General features: G+C 37.4%; 1 protein-coding gene across 2 annotated transcripts in view; it reads left to right on the top strand.

Annotated features, from left to right (window-relative positions):
• Positions 1 to 23,471, top strand: part of zbtb20 (zinc finger and BTB domain containing 20) — a 341,450-nt gene that overhangs the window by 115,681 nt on the left and 202,298 nt on the right. The window contains exons 2-5 of one of the 2 annotated variants that reach the window (XM_073045596.1): positions 1,734 to 1,826; positions 5,349 to 5,747; positions 8,763 to 8,946; positions 16,231 to 16,310. The gene's annotated coding sequence lies outside the window, so the exon portion shown is untranslated. The remainder of the gene's footprint in view (positions 1 to 1,733; positions 1,827 to 5,348; positions 5,748 to 8,762; positions 8,947 to 16,230; positions 16,311 to 23,471) is intronic. The other variant, XM_073045598.1, reaches the window with a different exon arrangement.

The following is a 23,471-nucleotide window of genomic DNA, read 5'->3' as shown; positions in this document are numbered from 1 at the left end:
TTCTCATAACGTCAAAATCTATCAAATTTATACAAGCTTTTCATTATTTCACCCATTTATCTCATAACCTTATATTTTGTTTTAGTAATACAATTAGCTTAGTGTAATGTAGAGAGGAGAGGAATGCCAGAGATAGTTTCATGGAGGAAAGGGGCATGTAATAATTGAAATTCTGAGATGATGCTTACTGGAAATGGATTTGGAGAAAATGTGTGGGTGAAAGTTCTATAATGTATCTACTTAAATAACAGTGATAAAATGGTGGGAAGATGTTCAGAAATTTGTTTACTTCTGGCAGATATAAGTTCTGTGAACGCTTAAGTTTGAGCATCTGTCAAGTGCAGGGCATATATTTCCATTGAATCAGCCATGATTCTCATGTTTAATTAGCACAGGCTGGCTTTTATTCCAAGTTTTGAGAAGTTTGATTTATTCTGATAATATTTCAGTTATTGAATTGATATTGCTGGGAAAATGGACATATTTCTTAGAAAATTGCTGTACCTTTTTTTTTGGCATACGTCAGAATACCTTTAACTTAATTTTACAAATTCAAACAGTTCAAGCCAGGGTTGTTCCACTGTTAGTGGTGTAGACTATCATATGATATTTAGTAGTTCTCACTGTTTTCAGTCTGTAACATTAATGTTAACTCTGCTGAGCAATTTGTGCTCTTTCACAGTCACTTTTATAATAAAGTTTTGTTACTATTTCAGTTGAAACAAATTAGTACTATTTGGAATACTGCACAGTTGTTAAAATAATTACTTTGTTTCAAAATGTTAAAATGGGAACATCTGAAATTACATCTGTGATTAGTTATTAATATTGTTTCAATTATTTGTACATATTTTGCTTAAAAGTTTTCCACACAGGAATAATTTGGGACTTCAGAAAGGACTGTACAGAAGCTAGAATGAACAGTGTAAAATAATAGGTAAAGAAAATGGAAAATAAGGAAGATTTAGGAAAAGTGTATAAAGTTGTAAAGACGATAAGCAATATGTGGGAACAAAAAAGTAAAGATAAAAAACAAATCAAAAATTTAAAAAACTCTGAAAAATAGCACATTAAGTTGTTCAGATCAATATAGAAGAGGTTTTGATAGTTAATGTATGTTTTAAGCCATCAGCTTAACAAATAGACTGGGGTAACATTTCAAAAGTAAAATTGCAATAGTTGAATGCACATAACTTGAGGTTTTAAGGTGGCGATGGGGACTCTTCTTATAATTTGTGGTTGGGGTCTTATGCACTTGACCTGAAATCTAGTTCAGCTAATTAGATAAATAATTTAATAAAAGCTGGATAGGTATTAAGAGTGAAGAAATAACAATAGGGTTATGTTGAGATGTGGAATAAGAAAATCAACTCTTTAAAGCCAGCATGAGAACAATATGTTGAACTGATTTTTCTCTCCATGTTTACGTCATTGCTATCAGGCACTTGCATTCTGTATAATCCTATAATTACATTTATGTAGTCTTGTTCAATCTTAGTAATGTTCTTCTTGCTGTTACATGCTTTTTATCTTATTTTCCCTTGCCCTTTCCCAATCCTTGAAAAATGTTATGGCCTAATATATTTAGCTTTGAGTAACAGCCAGATGTAACCAGAATTCTCTAAGGACTGTGATATAATTTCCATCAAGCTGGATTTGGATTCAGAGTCTTGTGTAGGCATTAGAGTAGGCTATTCACCAACTTTCAGACTCTTCTCCATTTCCTTCTGCAGTTGCTGTTGAGTGTCAATTCAAAGGATTACTAGGTTCCAGTGGCCGGATATTATCATATAAAACCTGTAAGAATCTTCATTGATTTCAATTTAGTAAGTAAACTGCATATTTTTAACTAATATTTAAGCATTTTACAATGCAAAATGGGAAAAACTGACAATTTCAGTAAAAGCTTAAAAAAAAAACTTCCTATAATACATCACAAACTAGAGAAAATCTGCAGATGCTGGAAATCCAAGTAACACACACAAAATGCTGGAGGAGCTCAGCAGACCAGGCAGCATCTAATGAAAAGAGTAAATAGTTGACATTTTGGGTTGAGACCCTTCAACAGGACTGGAGAAAAAAAGATGAGTCAAAGTTAGAAGTTAGGGGTAGGGGAGGAAGAAACACAAGGTGGTAAGTGAAACTGGGGGAGGGGTAAATTAAAGAGCTGTGAAGTTGATTGATGAAAGAGGTACAGGGCTGGAGAAAGAGGAATTTAATGGGAGAAGATAAAGGCCATGAAAGAAAGAAAAAGGGGGAAGAGCACCAGAGGGAGGTGACGGGCAGGCAAAGAGAGAAGGTGAAAGAGGGAAAAGGGGATGGGAAATAACAAAGGGTGGGGGGGACTACTGGAAGTTTGAGGAATTGATGTTCATGCCCTCAGGTAGAATATAAGGTGTTGCTGCTCCAACCTGAGTGTGGCCTCAACAGTAGAGGAGGCCATGGACTGACATGCTGGAATGGGAAGTGGAATTAGAATAGGTGGCCACTGGGATAACCGCTTTTTCTGCCGGATGGAGCGTACGTAGGTGTTCAGTGAAGTGGTCTCCCAATTTCCAACACTCAGATGTGTGTTCCTATAAAATATATAATTTTTAAAAAATGATATATTTAAAATACACCACAAGAAACTGCAGTTCACATTCATTGAAAGATTTTCCGGCCTCAGGGTTGAGTAAAAACAAGTTATAACTTTGTAATTATAATGGCTGGAATTTCATTTATACCTCATTAATCTTTCAAAGGCAACTTGCAGTGAGAATAGCTCTCATCAACTCTCAGTTCTCTAGATTACATGGGGAAGGCTGCTAAACAATGCACCTTGTGAAAGAACAATATAGTGTTCTGTATGTATGACAGCATCTTCATGATTTGTTCATTTACTGTGTATTCAGAAATAAATGTAATGATTATAAATGCTAATAATGGTAAATGCTAATGGTTTAAACAAGAAGATTTGATCTAATCTATTCCAAAACATCAAACATCCGTCTGCCTACCTCCACAGATGCTGCTGAGTGAGTTTCTCCAGTATTCAGTTTTGGATCCTGATTCCAACATCTGCGGTCTTCTATGTCTTTGCCCTGCAAATGAAGATTGGGTTTTAGGCTCTTTAAAACTAAACCTGATTTTTTAGAGAATAAACTTCAAAGGGAATTGTATTGAAAGGTCTACATTATTTCAAGCTGAAATTCAAACGGTTCACCATATAAACAAAAATGAATGGAAATAATTCAGCTTTTGCTGCGATACACATCCAAAATTCATAAAGTGCAGCTAAATAACAGTGGTTAATAATCTATATTAGCATATTAATCAAAAAATGAACACTTATATACATGTGGAAATAAGAAGCTATAAGAAATTGATTAAAAGCAGCAATGAGATAAAGTTATGATCCCATACACTCTGGTACTGAACAAAATTTTATTTTCTTATTACTGTACTTGCCCAACTCTACATCTGATCTGCTCCTGGGACATACATTTATTATCTCTGGATTCAACTGTTCTACACTCTACTTGCAAACTTGCGTTCTTCATCATCTGTAGATTGCAGTTTAAACAAAACTTTGTTGTAAACATCTAATTTGCATCAAATCCTTTTACCTAATTGGCCAGTGTTACATCTCATATATAGGTTTATCATGTCTTAATTATTTCATGGGCTTATGGCTCCCTACATCTATCACTTAAGTATCTAAGTTTCATCATTCATTGTCATATATTCAGCACTCCAGGCTCAAGCCCCTAAATTTTCTTTTCATCATCCACTGTACTCAAGGATGCTTATTAAACCTGTTGCCATAGCATTCAGTCAGCTATTCTAATATCTTCTAATGGTTTTAAAGTAAATTTTTGACTGATGATAGTTTGTGATGATTTTGTTAGCCATTTCCTCAATCATAATCTTTATAATGTACCATCAAAGCTGTAAGGACAACCATAACAAGTACCAGAGTGAACTTTTTAAATGGAAACTTTACAAATATTGTTTGCTTTTTTAAATGGATGTTTCCATAAGTAATACTCTCTTCATTACTTTTAAAATGGTTATTATTATTTCTTTCTTGAGAGAATGGATTTGCTGAAACCCTTTCCCAGCTGTGAGAACTGTGAATAGATTGGGTTGTCTTATAAAATAAATGGTGAATTATAATCTGAAAAAAATCAGATAACTTTATAAAGAACAATTTCTGATCTTGAAATTAGCACTTCCTTTTGGCCTGGAAACTGAATTGTCTTTCAGATTGATTAGCTTATTTTGTAGATACTATGAAAAATGAGACCTTTATTTGTATTAGCCCTTTAGCACTTAAAATTATTAGTTCATAGATCAAATATTCATTCCTGTCAAATATTAGTTTATAAAAAAATGTGGCTTAGTGACTGTGGACTAAATACTGATGTGAAAGGTGGATATGGTTTAATATTATAGTGCTGGAGAGGTGTGGAAATCCTTGCTAGCAGTGCTGAGATGTTTAATGACTTCTTCTGTGTTCACCTTCCTAGATGGTTAAAAAAAACTGTAGAGGTTCACTGCTACATGGTTTGATTAGCAGAATGAATAGACATAGTATAGATACATTTTTAAAGTAAATTTGAGGTAATGTACTATGGACTAAACAAAAGTGAAAATGAGATATAGTGATGGCAAATAAAGAAAGGGCTTCCTTTAAGCAATTAAAGTTACAATTGTGTTTGGATGAAAGTGAACTAGAGTAGTTTGATAACTAACAGTGAAAGTGAAGAATTAGTTCTTTTAAATGATAGATGTTAACAATGAACAGGAGATTTTTTGGAGGGTTAAAAAATGAGGAAAAGTAGTTGGAAGAAAATGATTTAAGTAAGCATGTTTGAGTAATTTTGTTGATGAGGTAACAGCTGAAGCAGAATGCTTCTTTATTTGTCTTACATTTGATAAACAGTAAGGTTATGGTTTGTGGGGGGAGAAAGAAAAATTACTTTGGAATATTTCCAGCAAAAGCTTAGTGCAGATACAATCAAATACCTACCACATGTATTGTAAAGATTTATGGTTTTCAGAATTTTATGAAATGGATATGTGTTATTAGCTGTGTACATAAACTTGTGATCTCAGGTAGGGGATGTGAGTAACAGAAGTACAAGTTAAATCTTTAACCTGTTTTAAAAATTGAACATTTTCTAAATGTTTTATGCAAGTTGTGATTTAGCCTTCACTGCTTTGAGATTAGATGTGTCTGAAGTGGTTTGCTCTACCACAACATTTGGCTTTGAAGTATGCAATGGTGTGTAGCCCTCGCCACAAGTCACGTGTGCTATTCATTGTGAATCTTGACTCAATCTTGTCGTTGTTTTGTTTCGCAGCCTTGATAGCTTTGCGCAGATCGTAGCTGCTTTTCTTGAGCTCTAGCTGATCACTGGCAACGTAAGCTCTATGTCACGTGGTAAGTGCTGCTTGCACAGAACTATTGATGCAGGTTTCTGGTTCGGGAAGACTCTGACCAACTTCTGCAGGACAACATCGTCAGTGCACTTCTGGATGAAGCATGTGACTCCATCAGTGAACTTGGAGACATCCTCATCATGGAAGACATTCCAGTCGACATCATCGAAGCAGTCCTGCAACATGGAGGCCAATTGGTCGGACCAACAGTGGACGGTTTTAACTATGGCCACCTCTTGTTTCAGCTTCTGCCTGTACATCAGCAAAATCATCATCAAAAAGTGATCTGATTTAACAAAAACTGGGAGAAGGAGAGCTTTGTAAGTGTTGCAAAAGGGAGTGTAACAGTGGTCAAGTATCTTATCTCCATGAGTGCTCACCTGGATGTGCTGACAAAACTTCGGAGAGACTTTTGTCAGCAACAGTAGTTTAAAGTCACCGGCGCCAATGAAGGCAGTCTCTGGGTGTGCAGTCTCCAGCAGGTTGATAGTCTTGTACAATTCCTTGAGAGCCAGGTCAGTATCAGCCTGTGGTGGAATATACACCACTGTGATGATAACAGCTCCAAACTCTCTCGGCAGCCAGTAGGGTCTGCACAGCAGCACCAGGTAATCCAGGTCTAAGGAATAAAAGGATTTGAGTGCAGGCACATTCTAGGGGTTGCACCAAGCATTGTTGACCATGAAGCATACCCCTCCTCCTATTCTGAGAGAGGTTTTTCGGCCTGTCTGTTAAGAACAGGTAGAACCCAGAGGGCTCGATGGCATGATCCAGTATCTCCTCTGTCAGCCAGGTCTCCACGAAGCACAAGACTTTGCCTTCCTTTGTTTCCCACTGATAGGAGATTCTGGCTCTCAGTTCACAAAGCTTGTTGTCCAGGGACTGAACGTCAACCAGGAGTATGCTAGGGAGCGATGGCCAATTTGCATGCCGTATCAACCTCACCAGGACTCTGATCCTTCTCTCTTCTTATCCAGCACTTCTTTTGAGGTAGTGGTAGTGTAAGAGATGAGTATCTCATGGATCGCACAAGCAGGGGTTTCCAGTGTAGGAAAGACGGCACTTAGTGAGTAAGTGCCATCTTTCCGATGTTCAGAAAGTCTATCTGAACACTTGTTCATTTATTTACTTATTGAGAAAAATGATCCAATATGTATTTTTTGGAAAAAGTATGTGAACCTCAGTGCCTTCTACAAAAGCTATTTGGAGTTCAGGTGTTCCAATCAATGAAATGAGATTAGATGTTTGGGTTGTAGAGGTGCTCTGCCCTATGAAAAACACACTAAGTCAGGTTACTGACAGCCTGCTCTTCTCAAGAAATATCTCTTTATGTGCACCATGTCACGATCAAAACAACTTTCAGAGGACCTTAGAAGAAGAATTGCAGATGTGCATAAGCTAGAAAAGGCTACAAAATTATTTCTAAAGACCTGAGTATTCATCAGTCCACAGTTAGAGAAATGGTCTACAAATGGAGGAAACTCAGTACTGTTGCTACTCTCGCTAGGAGTGGACATCCTGCAAAGATCACACCAAGAGCACAATGTACAATGCTGAAGGAAGTGAAAAAGAACCCGATGGTAACAACAAAAGACCTGCAGAAATCTCTAGAACTTGCTAAAGTCTCTGTTCATGTGTCAACTATGAGAAAAGCACTGAACAAGAATGGTGTTGATGGACGGACACCACAGAGGAAACCACTGCTCTCCAAAAACTATATTGCTGCACATCTCAAGTTTGCAAAGACTCCCTGGATGTTCTACAATACTTCTAGGACAATGCTCTGTGGACAGATAAGACAAATGTTAAACTTTTTGACAGAAATGTATATTGGTGTGCTTAGAGGAAAGAGAGTACTGCACACCAAAACCTCATCCCAACAGAGTGGAAGGAGCATCATGGTTTGGTGGCGCTTTGCTGTCTCAGGGCCTGAACAGCTTGCAATTGTTGAGGGAACAATGAATTCAAAATTGTATCAAAATGTTTTACAGGAGAATGTCAGGGTAGCAGTCTGTCTCCAGAAGCTTAATATAAGTTGGATAATGAAACAAGACAATGATCCAAAAGACAAGAGTAAATCAACAGTAGGATTGCTTAAAAAGAAAAAAGGTTGTGTTTTCAAACAGCTGAGTCAAAGTCCTGACCATCATCGTATAGAAATGTTGTGGAAAGACCTGAAGCAAGCAGTCCATGTAAGGAAGTCCACCAGCATATCAGAATTGAAGCAGTTTTTGTAAGGAGGATTGGCCTAAAATTCCTCCAAGCCGATGTGCAGGACTGATCAACAGTTACCAGAAACATTTGATTGAAGTTATTGCTGTACAAGGGGGTCACACCAGTTACTGAAAGCAAAGGTTCACATACTTTTTCCAACAAATACATGTAATATTGGATCATTTTTCTCAATAAATAAATGAACAAGTATAATGTTTTTCTTGTGTTATTTAATTGGGTTCTCTTTATCTAGTTTTAGGTCTTGCATGAAGATCTGATCACATTTTAGGTCATATTTATGCAGAAGTAGAGAATGTTCTACAGGTTTAACAAACTTTCTAGTACCACTGTAGAACATCTGAAAACTTTAAATTATAATGTCATCACCACTTTTTGAAACTGTCTGTCACAAGATTCATATTTGAGTTGAATTATTATCATCCCTGAGCCATGAACACATTGGAAGTATTTTTAGTATTTTAGTTCAGTTTACTTTCCACAGCAAGTTTGCTTTCTGATAGGAAGGGTAGAAAACAAGAACTGTGTTAGCCAATGCTATAGTTCAACATGTGATTAGGAGGAACTTCGGACAGGTCCAGTATGTTGCACTTTAGTTGTGCTTTGCCAGTGATCACAAGTAGAATCACAAATTTTATCAACAGTTTTATTTTAGAATAACCAAGCTGCAATTAAAGAAATCATGTGTACTTTCCTACACAAATATTTTTAGCTGAGCTGTAGCTCATTATCAGCTCATGTTAGTAGTGTGCATTGAGTACGTTCCATAATTTCTTGTTGAATCAAACAAAAACTTTGAGACACAGATATTGTGTACATTAGCATTTCTGCATAAACTTTATGTGTGTGTCAGTAAAATGTTGAGGGGCAAAGTTATATACACAACTATGATTTTGGTAGTTGTATGCTTGGACTTACTGCTGATTGAATAAATGTCAGAATTATGTAATATGTTCAGAAGTGCAAGAATTCAACACCATGCAGTTGCTTGTGACATTTGGGGTTGGAAATTGCCCAACATGGACATCAAAGTTCAAAGTAAATTTATTATCAAAGTACTTGTATGTCACCATATAAAACTCTTAAGATTAATTTTCTTCCAGGCATTCATAGTAATTAGAAGAAACACAATAGAATCAATGAAAGACCACAACCAACGTGTAAAAGCCAACAAGAAAGCAAAAAAAAGAAATAATAATAATAAAGAAATAAGCAATAAATATAGAGAACATGAGACAGAGTCCTTGAAAGTGAGTCCATAGATTGTGGGAACAGTTCAATGATGGGGTGAGTAAAGTTGAGTGAAATTATCCCCTCTGGTTCAACAGCCTGATATTTGAGGGACCTGCGGCTTCTATCCCTCCATCCTGATCGCAGCAGTGAGAAGAGAGCATGACTGGAGGGTGGGGTCTCTGATGATGGATGCTGTTTTCCTGCGATAGTGCTCCATGTTAATGTGCTCAATGATGAGGAAGGCTGTACTCATGATGGACTAGACTGCATTCACTACCTTTTGTAGGATTTTCCATTCTTGGCTTTTGGTGTTTCCATACCAGGCCATGATGCAGCTAGTCAATGTAATCTCTATTACACATTTGTAGAAGTTAGTCGATGACGTTGTGAATCTTTGCAAAGTCTAAAAACAATAGAGGCACTTCTATGCTTTATTTTGTGATGGCATTTATGTGCTGGACCTAGGGCAGATCCTCTGAAATGATAACACCAAGGAATTTAAAGTTGCTGATCCTCTCCACTTCTGACTCGCAAGGAGGACTGACTCGTGAACCTTTGGTTTCCTCCAGCTGAACACAATAACCAGCTCTTTGCTCTTGCTGACATTGAATGAGAGGTCATTGTGGCACCCTTCAGCATACTTTCAATCTCCCTCTTACATGCTGAGTTGTCACCACCTTATATTCAGCCAAAGACAGTGGTGTCATCAGCAAATTGAAATCTGGGGTAACACGCACAAAAGGATCAAAGAGTCAACGTTTTGGGCTGAGACTTCTTCGGGATTGGAAAGGAAGGGGGAAAACACCAGAATAAAAATGTGGGCAAGGGGAAGGAGAATAGCTACAAAGTGATAGATAAAGCCAGGTGGATGGGAAAGGTAAAGTGCTGGAAACGAAGGAATCTGGTAGGAGTGGAGAGTGGACCATAGGAAAAAGGGAAGGAGGAGGGGCATCAGGGGGAGGAGATAGGCAGGTGAGAAGAGGTTAAGAGGCTGGGGTGAGGGAGAGGGATTTTTTTCCCCCTGGAAGGAGAAATCAATATTTATGCCATTATGTTGGAAGCTACCCAAATATAAGGTCTGGAGTATAAGGTGTTGCTCCTCCATCCTGAGGGTGGCCTCATTGTGGTACAAGAGGAGGCCATGGGCCAACATGTCAGAATGTGAATGGGAATTAGAACGTTTGGAATTAAAAAAAATTGAAATCTGAATTAAAACTTGAAAATGCCATTGGAGCTGTGCTTAGCTTCCCAATTGATAAGTAGAAAGCAAGTAGAGCAGAGTGCTAAGCATGCAGCCTTGTGGTGCACCTATGCTGATTGTTATTCTGGAAGAGATGTTGCTGCCAATCCGAACTGTCACTGGTCCGCAAATGAGGAAATCAAGGAAGGTATTGAGGCTGAGATCTTGAAGCATTGATCAGTGTATTATTTTTGTTTTGTACGATTTTGGAGTGAAAAAAAGAAAGGAGCACCATGCAAAAGTTTGGGCACCCCAAGAGATTTGAGCTCTCAGATAACTTTTACCTAGTTCTCAGGGCTTAATTATCTTATTAGGGCTATGGCTTGTTCACAGTCATCATTAGGAAAGGCTAGGTGATGCAAATTTCAAAGCTTAAAAAAATGCCCTGACTCATCAAACCTTGTTTCCAACAATCAGCAGCCATGGGCTCCTCTAAGCAGCTGCTTAGCACTCTGAAAATTAAAATAAATGATGCTCACAAAGCAAGAGAAGGCTATAAGAAGATAGCAAAGCATTTTCAGGTAGCCGTTTCCTCAGTTCGTAATGTAATTAAGAAATGGCATTTAACAGGAACGGTGGAGGTCTGAGGGTTGAGGTCTGGAAGACCAAGAAAACTTTCCGAGAGAATTGCTCGTAGGATTGCTAGAAAGGCAAATCAAAATCCCCGTTTGATTGCAAAAGACCTTCAGGAAGATTTAGCAGACTCTGGAGTGGTGGTGCACTGTTCTACTGTGTAGCGACACCTGCACAAATATGATCTTCATGGAAGAGTCATCAGAAGAAAACCTTTCCTGCATCCTCACCACAAAATTCAGCATCAGAAGTTTGCAAAGGAAGTATCTAAACAAGCCTGATGCATTTTGAAAACAAGTCCTGTGGACTGATGAAGTTAAAATAGAACTTTTTGGCCGCAATGAGCAAAGGTATGTTTGGAGAAAAAGGGGTGCAGAATTTCATGAAAAGAACACCTCTCCAACTGTTAAGCACGGGGCTGGATTTTTCATGCTTTGGGCTTGTGTTGCAGCCAGTGGCATGTGGAACATTTCACTGGTAGAGCAAAGAATTAATTCAATTAAATACCAACAAATTCTGGAAGCAAACATCACACTGTCTGTAAAAAAAAAAGCTGAAGATGAAAAGAGGATGGTTTCTACGACAGGATAATGATCCTAAACACACCTCAAAATCCAGAACAGACTACCTCAAGAGGTGCAAGCTGAAGGTTTTGCCATGGCCCTCAGAGTCCCCCAACCTAAACACATCTCAAAAGAGCAGTGCATGCAAGACAGCCCAAGAATTTCACAAACTAGAATCATTTTGCAAGGAAGAATGGGCTAAAATCCCCCAAACAGGAATTGAATGACTCTTAGCTGGCTACAGAAAGCATTACAAGCTGTGATACTTGCCAAAGGAGGTGTTACTAAGTACTGACCATGCAGGGTGCCCAAACATTTGCTTCAGGCCCTTTTCCATTTTTGTTACTTTGAAACTGTAAAAGATGGAAATAAAAAGTAATCTTGCTTAAAATATTAAAGAAATGTGTCATCTTGAACTTGATACCTTTTGGAAATCAGGTAATCTTTTACTCGCTTAGCTATTTATTCACAGTAACAGAGATTTTGACCAGGGGTGCCCAAACTTTTGCATGCCACTGTACGTGCACCTCACTAACGAAAATAACTTAAGTTTCAAACATCTGGGCCTCTGTATTTTTCTTTCAAGTATTTTCTGGAGTTACAAAGCATAACAAGGGAGAGCACAATGCCAACATGTTCCAATTAGAGTGAAGGGCAAGACTGCCAGAATTAGGCTGATGAGGGATGGTGAAAATCTGGTCAAGTAAAAGGAGGAGGCATGTGTCAGATATAGGCAGCTGGGATCAAGCAAATCCCTTGAGTATAAGGGATTTTGGAATACACTTAAAGAACCAGGAGGGCAAAAAGAGATATAAGTTATCCTTGGCAGATAAAGTAAAGAGAATCTTGGAAAAAAAACCTTTAGGTACATTAAGAGAGATAGGTGCAATATGGAGAGAATAGGTCCCCTTAAGGAATTCTGTGGCCATCAATGTGTAAAGCTAAGGGATGTGCATTAGTCTAAAATAAATATTACTTATCAATCGTTTTACTAGGGAGAAAGTCATAGAATTAGGAATTCAAGGAAGAAAGGACTGATGTCCTGAAAAAATATTGAAATTACAAATCAGGTGATATTGATGGTCATGTGGTGCATGAACGATAAATTCCTGGACCATAACCTAGTGTACCCTAGCATGTTTTGTAAGCAAGGGAGGAGGAGACTGGGTTCTGGCATTGGGTTTTGTAATTTTATTTGCCACAGGCAAGAGAGGGGCTGACTTGGGAGATAGCTAACATGGTACCTTTATTTAAAAATGATAAGAATACACCAGATAATGATAAGTAGGTGAGCCTTGCATCAGTGGTCATAAAGTCTTAGAGTAATATAACATGGAAACAGGCTATTCGGCCCAACTTATCCATGCTGACCAAGATGCCCATCTAAACTTTTCATATCTGTGTTCTTGTCCAACTACCTCTTAAACATTGTTATTGTTATACCTACATCAACCATGTCCTCTAGCAGTTTTTTTCCCTAAATACACATTACCCTGTGTGAATCTGATCCCTTTCAGATCCTTCCCCTCTCACCCTCTCACCTTAAACTAATGCTTCCAGGTTTTGATTCTTCTTCCTTGGCCGGGGGTGGGGGGTGTTAAAGACTGCACAATCAGTCTTTTTATTGCCCCTCATGGTTTTATGCATCTCTAGAAAGTAGTGAGAAAATTAAGGAAGAATTCAGTTAGGCAAAACTCATTCACATTTAGAAAGACAGACTGATTAGTCATGATTGGCATTGCTTTGCGCATGGGAAGTTATGTTTCACAAATTTAATTGAGAGCTTTTTTTTGGAGAGATGGCCTAGAGGATTGATGAGGGACGGGCAATGCACTTTTTGAATGTGCACTTTAACAAGACCCTACATTTCATTGATCAAGTACCCTGATTTACTCTTAATCTCCTCTAACCTATTCTGACCACATTCCCACCAGAACCCATATCTTTCTCCCTGCAATACTTTCCTTTGATCTATTCTACACACTAGGGGCAATATACAAATTACCCTGACTGCCTGAACAACTTCAGGATGTTGGGAGGAAAGTGTAGCAGGCAAAAGGAAACACACCTGGTCATAGGATGAACATGCAAACTCCATGGAGACAGCACTGGAGTCCAGAATTGAATCGGAGTTATTGAGATTGAGGTAGCACCTCAGCTAATCATGCTTGTGTGCCATCCTGAGATCTGAGTTATACAAGACTATAGTTTCAAGAATCACTCAACGTAATAAAATTCCCACAATCCCTAGATGAAAGTTAATTCGGCTAGCTTGTACTACTGAATTTAATGCATGTAAGAAAAGATGACGCTGCAATCACACCTGTGGTGTTTTAGAATTTTTAAAATTTTAACACGACATTAAGTTAGACCGAAGTGGCTCATTCCTGTGCTGTAATTTCTCTATAATAAGTTAACATGTACAGGTTACTAATGCTTAATTGAGTCTAGCTGAGCACTGATGTGTTGATTAACTTTGAATTAAAACATGTTTTTAAAGAGAGCATGCAGTATAACTAACATATGGCATCTTTTCACTGTAAGAGTTGCTTGTCTAGACTTCAATTGACATTGCCAAATAAACAAGAGCACTTGAATTGCTACAGCAAAAGTTTGGCTTTGTGCACATTAAAATACTGATATAACTTTCTTCAGGGAATCATAAAGGTCTTTGTTCTGTAGTTCTACTATAGAAAACTCAGATAGAACTGGCAGATTGAGTACAAATAAATTCTTCACAGACTTCCAGCAAGGTACAGGTATCGATTTTAACCGATGTTTCAATGGCAAACACTGCCATCTTCATCAGGGATGATGCCTGGGCATATCTAGTCCCGGTGGTACTTATACCCCTGTATTCCGTGCCTCCTGATTGGTTAGACCTCATCCAATCAGGTCCCACCTTGTTTACAATCGAATTCCAGTTCTTTCTTAGAGCAAGATTTTGATCTTCATTAAAATTATTTTCCAGTAGTTTTATATTGAGTATTTAGAAATGTGAATTAAGGTATCTACATTTCAAATAACTTTTGTTAAACTCGTCAAGTCAAATTGCTTTTATTGTCATTTCAACCATAACTGCTGGTACAGTACACAGTAAAAATGAAACAATGTTCTTCCAGGACCATGGTGCTACATGAAACAACACAAAACTACACTAGGCTACATGAAACAACACAAAACTACATTAGACTACAGACCTACACGGGACTACATAAATTGAACAAAACAGTGCAAGACAGTACAATAATTAATAAACAAAACAATAGGCACAGTAAAGGGAAAACTCAATCATGTCCTCAATCTAATTAAGAAACTCCAAAACCTAGGCCTCTGGACATCTCACTACAACTGAATCTTTGCCTTTCTCACTGGGAGACCACAGTCTGTGCAGATAGGATTTGACATCGAGTCCTCGTTGACATTTGACACTGGTGCATCGCAAGAATGTGTGCTTAGCTCACTGTTCTACTCTGTCTACACATACGACTGTGTGGCTAGGCACAGCTCAAACACCATCTATAAATTTTCTGACACAACTATTGCTGGCAGAATTTCAGATGGTGACAAGGAGGTGTATAGAAGCAAGATAGATTAGTTGGTTAAGTGGTGTTGCAGCAATAACCTTGCAGTCCTTGCAGTCAACGTCAGTAAGACCAAGGAATTAATTGTGGACTTCAGGAAGGGTAAGTCAAGGGAACACATCCCACCCATTTTTGAGGGATCAGCATTGGAAAGGGTGAGCAAGTTCAAGTTCCTGGATGTCAACATCTCTGCAGATCTATCCTGGGCCCAACATATTGATGCAATTACAAATGAAGCATAGCAATGGCTGTATTTTATTACAAGTTTGAAGAGACTTGGTATGTCACCAAAGATGCTTATTTTTTACTGATATGCCATGGAGAGCTTTCTAACTGGTTGCATCACTGTCTGGTATGGAGGGGCCACTACACAGGATTGGAAAAGCTGCAGAAAGTTGTAAACTCAGCCAGCTCCATCGTGAGCACTAGCCCTCCCAGAATCAAGGATACTTTTGAAAAGCGATGTTGCATAAAGGTGGCATTCATCATTAAAGAGCCATATCACCCATGACATGCCCTCTTTTCATTGCTACCATCAAGGAGGAGGTACCGAAGCTAAAGACAGGCTCAACAGTTCAGGAATAGTTTCATCTTCTCTGCCATCAGATTTCTGAATGGACAATATATCCATGAACACTACCTCAATACTTTTCCCTCTCTTTTTGCACTACTCACTTAATTTCATTTTTTCATACATACTTATTTGTAATTTATAGTTTTTTTAAATTATTGCAATATACTGCTTTGTGTTTATATTGGACTGGTTAATAACAGCTTCATTATCTGAGCTGTAATTATGCAATTATTTCACCAGGAATCTGACCCCTTTAATATTCCAAAACCACCTGGAAAGTTCTTCCAGTAATTATGTTGTATGTTTTGATTCTCTTGTTTGAGAAAGCAATGTTTCTCATCTTCTTGCAATGTTAGCAATATGATGTGGTCTATCTAGAGAATCATTAAAGAACTGCATTAAAATTATTAGCAGTTAGATTCATAGATTATCTGCAGGTCAATTCATAGATTTGCTACAGAATTTTAATTCTATCTTTCTGTAGTTTTATGCAAGAGGGCTTATATTAATTGTGTCAACAGTTTTTTTCCTCAAAGTGGGATTTGCTAGCAAAGCTCATTTATTGCACATCACTGGTTGTCCTTGATTAGGTTGTGATGGATCTCTTTGAACTTTTGCATTTGGTATGACAAACATGTTCACACTTTGCTGTAAAGTTGTGAATCTGATGACTTTTTAAAATTTAGAAATCTCTGCACCCACTAATCGAACATGAATAAATGAAGTTGAACAATGTGATTTGAGAACATAATATAATTAAAAATGGGGAAATATTTAAAATATAATCTAACAATTCTCTTACAGATTATGTGATGATAACGTTGAATATAAGGTGGAATAGCATTAAAGAGAATATAGCATTGCTAGAAGATACATTTGATGCAGTAAGTATTATTTTGTATACATTTTAGTCACATAATAAAATAATCCAGTACTGTTGTTTGTATTGGCTGCTGTATATTTCTTCAAAGGTGCGATTTAATTACCGAGAAATGTATACAGTATGCATCCTGAAATGCTTTTTCTTTGAAACCATCCACCAAACCAGAGGAGTGCCCTGAAGAATGAATGCCAGTTAAATGTTAGAACCCTAAAGTGCCTCCCCATCCCAAAGCTTCTCTCCCTGTGCGTAAGTGACAGTGAGTAACAATTCCCCCTCCCCCCACCAGCAAAAAAGGCATCAGCACCGCCACCAAGCACTGAAGCATGTGTAAAACAATAGCAAAGACACAGACTTGCAGTTACCCTAGAGACTTCGTGTTTCACCTGGTATTCGACATACCACAGGTTTTCTCTCTCCCTCCCTCATGAGGGAGAAAGAGGTGACTCCATTTTCACAGTGAGCTGGGAGACATAACAAACATCTCTGGTTTACAATGTTAAAATTCCATTACGTCACTTTTTTCTAGCTCTGTACCGCCTGAAGATCGCAAAGATCCCGGTTCTCCAGGCATTCAGCAGATATCCAGACTCCCCCGACGACACATGGATCTCCTGTCGTCACACCGACCCTCGATCCACCTGTCTCCAGAGCCCCGAGATCCTAGGCTTCCAAATGAGAGCCTGACTCTTAGGCCGAGCTTTGGCATGCTAAGCAATGGCCTTTTATCGAACCCTGAGAGCAGGTCCCAGTCCCGCAAAGACCTGAAGTCAGTGTGTAACTCCAGATCAGGGTCTTCAAAAGAAGCCTGAAAGGGAAAAATAGAAATATTAAAGATGGAAATAGAGCTATTTTTGAAGATGCAAGCAAAGGAGTCGCCGTTAGGTGTCATTAACCCTCCTAAGCTCCACCCTCTTCTTCATTATATATTCCTGATTTCTCTTCCAGTAGCCCTTTAATGACACTGCTTTCACATAACTTCCCAGTGACTCCAGACCATAAGTCTCAACATCAAAATAATTCCCACAGTCATGTACAACTGCATTTCTACATCATCTCTCAAACAAGAGATGCTGAAACTCCTAGCAACACTCACAAAATACTGGAGGAACTCATCAGGCTAGGTAGCATCTATGGAAGAAAAGTATAGTCGACGTTTTGGGTTTTGCCCGAAACATCAACTGTACTTATTTTCTATAGTTGCTGCCTGGCCTGCTGAGATCCTCCAGCATTTTGTGTGTGTTTTCTACATCATCTTGCAATGTTTCTGACTGTTTTACCAAAAATACACTACATTTCTTTGCAACTTTATAATTTTCAGAAAAATGGGCACATAATATAATTTGAACCTGAAAATGCCACTATTTCCAGAATTGTATGTTGTGAAAATACTACTTATTTGATTTTCCTAAATCAATGATCCCTTTAAAATATTCATTACGCTTGGGAAAATGTGTGTTATTTTATGCAATGCCATTTGAGATCTACATTTCTTAATATGTATGTTTGTAGTTGCATCAACAGTAGTTTTATATATTAGAGTATTGAAAACACTATGCTGCCTTAATATCTTGGCTGTAAGATACAGTGAGAGCTGTGAAGGGTCATGAAAGTTGTAAAATAAGTGCAAACATTCCTTTCTGCTCATCTCCAATAATTTAGAATTCTTTAAGAGTTAATTGGAGCACTCATACTCTATTTAAAATATTCAAGGTAAATCAGATGAATTAACTTGCATTGAAAAATTATTTGCTTGTCTTCAGTATTGCACTTTTTCATTTATTTTTGGGGATGTAGGCATCAGCGTCAAGATCGGTATTTGTTCACATAGTTTATTGTCTGAAAAAATTTCTGTGGGAAATTCCAGGTTTCTTAAGTATATTAGGTGAAAATGGACCGTGTTCCATCATGCTTCTGACCCATGCTATTTTGATAGTGGTAAGGCTTTGTGATTTCAGGAGTGAGTCATTCATGGCAGAATACTCTGCTCTAAACTTACCATGCACCTATTGTATTTATATGATTGGTTCGTTTTAGTTTGAGGTCAGTAGTGACCACCATGATTTTGATGAGATAGTAATTCCATTGAATGTTGAAGATTAGCTGTTCCACACTTCTCTTTTGGGAGATGACAAAGCCTGGGACTTGTGTGGCACAAATGGCATGCAGGCATTGACTGCTTCATTTGTTGTGGATTTGTAATTAGAATTTAACATTGTGTAGTCGTTGCCAAATATCCTCACACCCAGCATTTATGATAGAAGGAGCATTATTGAAAAAGGAGTTAAAAATGGATGACCCTAGAATACTGCCACACGAATAATTCCTGTGCCGATTTCCTGCAGTTATGATGAATATCCTCCAGCAACCATAACCAACTTGCCTTCTGCCAGGTATGGCTCCATGCGGGGAAATGATTTTCCCTGCTGCCTACTGGACTCAGTTTCATTTGAAATCTTTGATCCTACTGGTTAAGGATATCACTTCATTCAACTCAGTTTTTGTTATCATGTTTGGACCAAGGCAGTTATGATCTCCAAATAGTCTTAACAGAACTCAGATTCTGAAATAGAGTATTTGTGAACTGGTTACTGGTACCATTTTAAAGGTGCTGTCAACAATACCCTCCATTGCCATGCTGCTGTCTCATTAAGACATACTGAGCCTATTTTCCATACCTTAAAGTAGATGCCTATGTTGCTCACTGGTTTGGAGTGCAGGCACTCATAACCAGATGTTGTCCAGTTGTATGATTGTATACAGTGCTATCAGTCATTTCCTGATGTGGGTTGTATTGACCTGGATAAAGGTAGCTTCTCTGTTGATGTAATTCTGTAGATTATCTGCTTGGTACTTGAGGCTGAATATGGTTGCAAATCACTTTAGCATTCATGCTGGGTTTTGTCATTGTTGAGGAATAGGGATATTCTTGCAACCAGCACTTTTTTCTATAAACTTTTGTACTATCATTTATGTGTAACTGTGGCTGGATTGCAGATCTTTGATCTGATTTCTTGGTTATGGAATCACCTAGAACTGCTTAATACATAATTTTTTGCAGTTTAGCATATTTACTGTCCTATGTTGCAGTTTCTCTATGGTCATTTCATCTTAAAGCTGTATTTATGCTGTTCTGAAATGCCTTCTGCTCCCCTTGTTAAAGCTGAGTTGATATTCTGGCTTGATTGTAATGGGAGAGTGAAGAATATACCAGACATGAGTGCATAAATTATAGTCTAGTAGTTTTCTTCAGCTACTGATGAACTTTAACACTTTATACATGTCCAGTATTTAATTACCAATTACAGTCTACATCCATTGCAATTAGTTAAATGGTGATTATAGATCAGCACAACATGTGTTGGTGTGAAAGTGAGAACGATGTAGTAATTATCTCAATAAAAGCTTCCACAATTTATTCTCTTGCCCCTCATGGTCTGAAGTTGTATTTGGTCAGGGCCTCTACTTTCTTGGATAAAGTTCCATCTGTCGCTTCTTTGCTAAATCTGTAACTGTCCTTTATACTGTCAACAACTCCTCCAATCATGGTGTCATCCACAGACAGGCTAATCCACCCATCTATATTTTCAACCAAATCATTGATACATACATTTATGTACAAAATTAAGGGAGGGAAGTTTAGGGGAGACATCAGGGGTAAGTTTTTTACACAGAGGGTTGTGAGTGCCTGGAATGACTTTCTAGGGATGGTGGTAGAGGCTAAAACATTAGGGGTATTTAAGAGCCTTTTGGACAGGCACATGGATAAAAGGAAAATGGAGGATTATGGGGTAGTGTGTGTTTAGTACTTTTTCTTTTAAAGATTATATGTGTCAGCACAACATGAAGGGCTGAAGGGCCTGTTCTGTGCTGTAGTGTTCTATCGTTCTATATCGCAAACAACAACAGGTCTTAGCATCAATCCTTGAGAAACACTACTGGTTACAGACCTTCAGCCAGAGTAACAGCCACCCCTAATATTTGTCTTCTATGTGCATGCTAGCTCTGCCCTGGGTACCATGCATCTTTATCTTATGAATTTATTTACCATGAGGGAATTTGTCGAATGCATTCTTAACTTCAATGTAAATAACATCCACTGACTTGATGAAGGGTTTCAACCCGAAACATCGGTTGTTCACTCTTTTCCATAGATGGTGCCTGACTTGCTGTGTTTCTCAAGCATTTTGTGTATTACTTTGATTTCCATCATCTGCAGATTTTATCTTGTTTGTGATTTCACTACTGCACCTTCATTAAACATCTTTTACATCTCAAAGAACTCTATCAAGATTATAAGGCATGACCTGCCTGCATTAAGCCATGCTGATCATCCGTCCCTAAAGCAGCCATGTCTTTCCAGATGTGCATAAACCCTATCCCTCTGGGTCCTCTCCAATAGTTTCCCTACTACTAATGTGAGGTTTACTGGCCTATACTTAACTGGATTGTCCTCATTTCCCTTCTTGAACAGTGAAAGGCACATCATTTGCTACTCTGCAGTCCTCTGGGACCTCACCAGTTGGTGAAATTCACTTTAAAATTGACAGTAAAGCCTTTACCCACCTTAATGTTTTTCAGAAAGCCCTGCAATAGTCAATACTGACAAAAGAAAGTCATTTAGTATCTCAGCCATTTGTTCTGACTCCAGACATGAATTCTCTCCTTTATCCCTGAGTGGTTCTACCTTAGTTACGAGCAACACCACACAAAATATTTGAGGAACTCTTTCCCCTTATTCTCACATTCTTATTCTGGCTTCTTCCTCTTTTCTTTCCAGTGCTGATGGAGAATCTCGGCCTGAAATGTCGACTGCTTATTTCCATCCATAGGTGCTCCCTGATTTCTTGAATTCTCTAGCATTGTGTGTTACTCAAGATTTTCAGAATCTCTTGTCTCCTCAGTTATACTCTCTTGCTCAATAAAAATAAAAAATGCTTTGAGACTGTTTGTTAAGGACATTTCATGACCTCATTTGGCACTCCTGATTGCCTGATTGAGCACTCTTCTTCTATCCTTGTTTTTCATAAGAGCCCAGTCTGATTTTAGTTCCCTAAACAATGTATATTTTCTTTTTATTCATGATTAAATTTAGGACCTCTCCGATCATCCAAGATTTCTCACCTTCTCATCCTTGGTGTCACTCCTTACAGAACATACCAATGCTGAACTCTTTTTAGCTGGTCTTTAAACAACTCCCATACGCTAGTCATGGACTTGTTTGACAGCAGCTGCTCCTAATCAATAACCCTTAGCTCCTGTCTTGTCTTTTTGTAATTTTCCTTCCTCCAATTTAGAACCTTCCCGCAGGGTCAGATTTTTATCCTTACTAATAACTATATTAAAACGTAATGAGTTTGAAGGTATCTGTAAAAATGTGATTTTGGGAGTGCAAATTTATTTGACAATTGGTCAAAAGAAGCAAGAGGTCCTGAGATAAACAGGTCCCAAAAACACATAATACCTGATTCATCCCAGTCTTTAAAGACTTTATCAGTCATGGAAGGGATAAAAAATATAATTAAGGAGAATGGGAGATGATAATGAAAAATCGCTAAACCAAAAAATTTTCTAAATTGAGACCAGATCCTTAAAGTTTGTTTTAACAATTATGTTATCTGTTGTTTTATTTGCTGAAAGAGAAGAGTATGATCCAAGAAGAGAGACAATAGAGGAATTTTTTACAGAATTAACTTCTAAGGAGACCCATGATGGGCAATCTATGCGATAAATATAATAGGACCAGAAAGTAATATTCCTTATATTGGCAGCCTAAAATTGGGTAGGGCTAGTCCACCCATCTCTTTATTTCTTTGTAAGTAAACTTTACTTAAACGAGCTTGTTTATTATTCCAAATATAAGAGGTTAAAATTGAATCTAAAGAATCAAAGTACGTCTTAGGAATAAAAATGATATGTTATCATTATATGCTGATGATTTGTTACTATACATATCTGACCCTGAAAGATCTATTCCTGCTCTTTCGTCCTTGCTTGCTCAGTTCAGTAACTTTTCTGGTTATAAATTGAATTTTAATAAGAGCGAATTATTTCCATTAAATATGCAAGTTCCAATTTATAAACATTTACCATTTAAAGTTGTTACAGATTATTTTACTTATTAAAATTACTAAAAAACATAAAGATTTATTTAAAGCTAACTTTTTACTGTTAATTGACCAAATTAAGCAACTTGCTATCAGGTGGTCTCCACTATCTTTGTCATTGGTTGGTAGAATTAATGCTATTAGATGATGGTATTACCCAAATTCTTATATTTATTTCAAGCATTACCAATTTTTATTCCTAAATCTTTTTTTGATATTATTGACTCCAAAATATCTTTTTATCTGTGGCAGAATAAAAATCCTAGACTAGGCAAAAAACATTTACAGAAACCTAAGACGGAGGGCGGTTGAGATTTTACTATTGGGCAGTTAATATACGATATTTAATATTTTGGACACAAGAATTGACTTCAGCTGCTTGCCCACAATGGGTAAATTTGGAATGTAAATCTGTACAAGACTTTTCATTGTTTTCAATCTTAGGATTTTCACTTCCTTTTTCTTTATCTAAATTGAATAAACAAATAACTAATCCTATAGTCAAATACACATTGCAAATTTGGTTTCAATTTCGTAAATTTTTTGGTTTGAATAAGTTTATTTTATCATGCCCTATAATATCTAACTATTTCTTTCGGCCCTCTTTTATGGATCAAGCTTTTCTTTTATGGAAAACAAAAGGTATAACATGTTTTCGTGATTTGTTTTTGGATGATAGCGTTATGTCCTTTGAACAGCTATCTAATAAATATAATTTACCTAAAACCCATTTTTTTTTAGATATTTGCAAGTTAGAAATTTTTTGTATAATGAGTTACAGTCTTTTCCGAAACTATGTCCATTGGACATTACAGAAAGAATTTTAGCTCTGAATCCTTGTCAAAAGGGTTTAGTAGCTGTCATTTATAATATAATCATGAAAATACAGCCAGATGTATCAGAAAAAATTAAGAAGAAATGGGAAGAAGAACTTCATTGTCTTATATCCACTGAGCAGTGGGAGAAAATTTTACTATTAATCAATTTGTCCTCTATTTGTGCTAAACATGTCCTAATACAATTGAAGGTTGTACATAGAGCTCATATGTCTAAGGATA

This window comes from Hemitrygon akajei, chromosome 5, assembly GCF_048418815.1.
Source record: "Hemitrygon akajei chromosome 5, sHemAka1.3, whole genome shotgun sequence".
Lineage (NCBI taxonomy): Eukaryota > Metazoa > Chordata > Chondrichthyes > Myliobatiformes > Dasyatidae > Hemitrygon > Hemitrygon akajei.
This window is presented reverse-complemented; position numbering and strand designations above follow the sequence as displayed.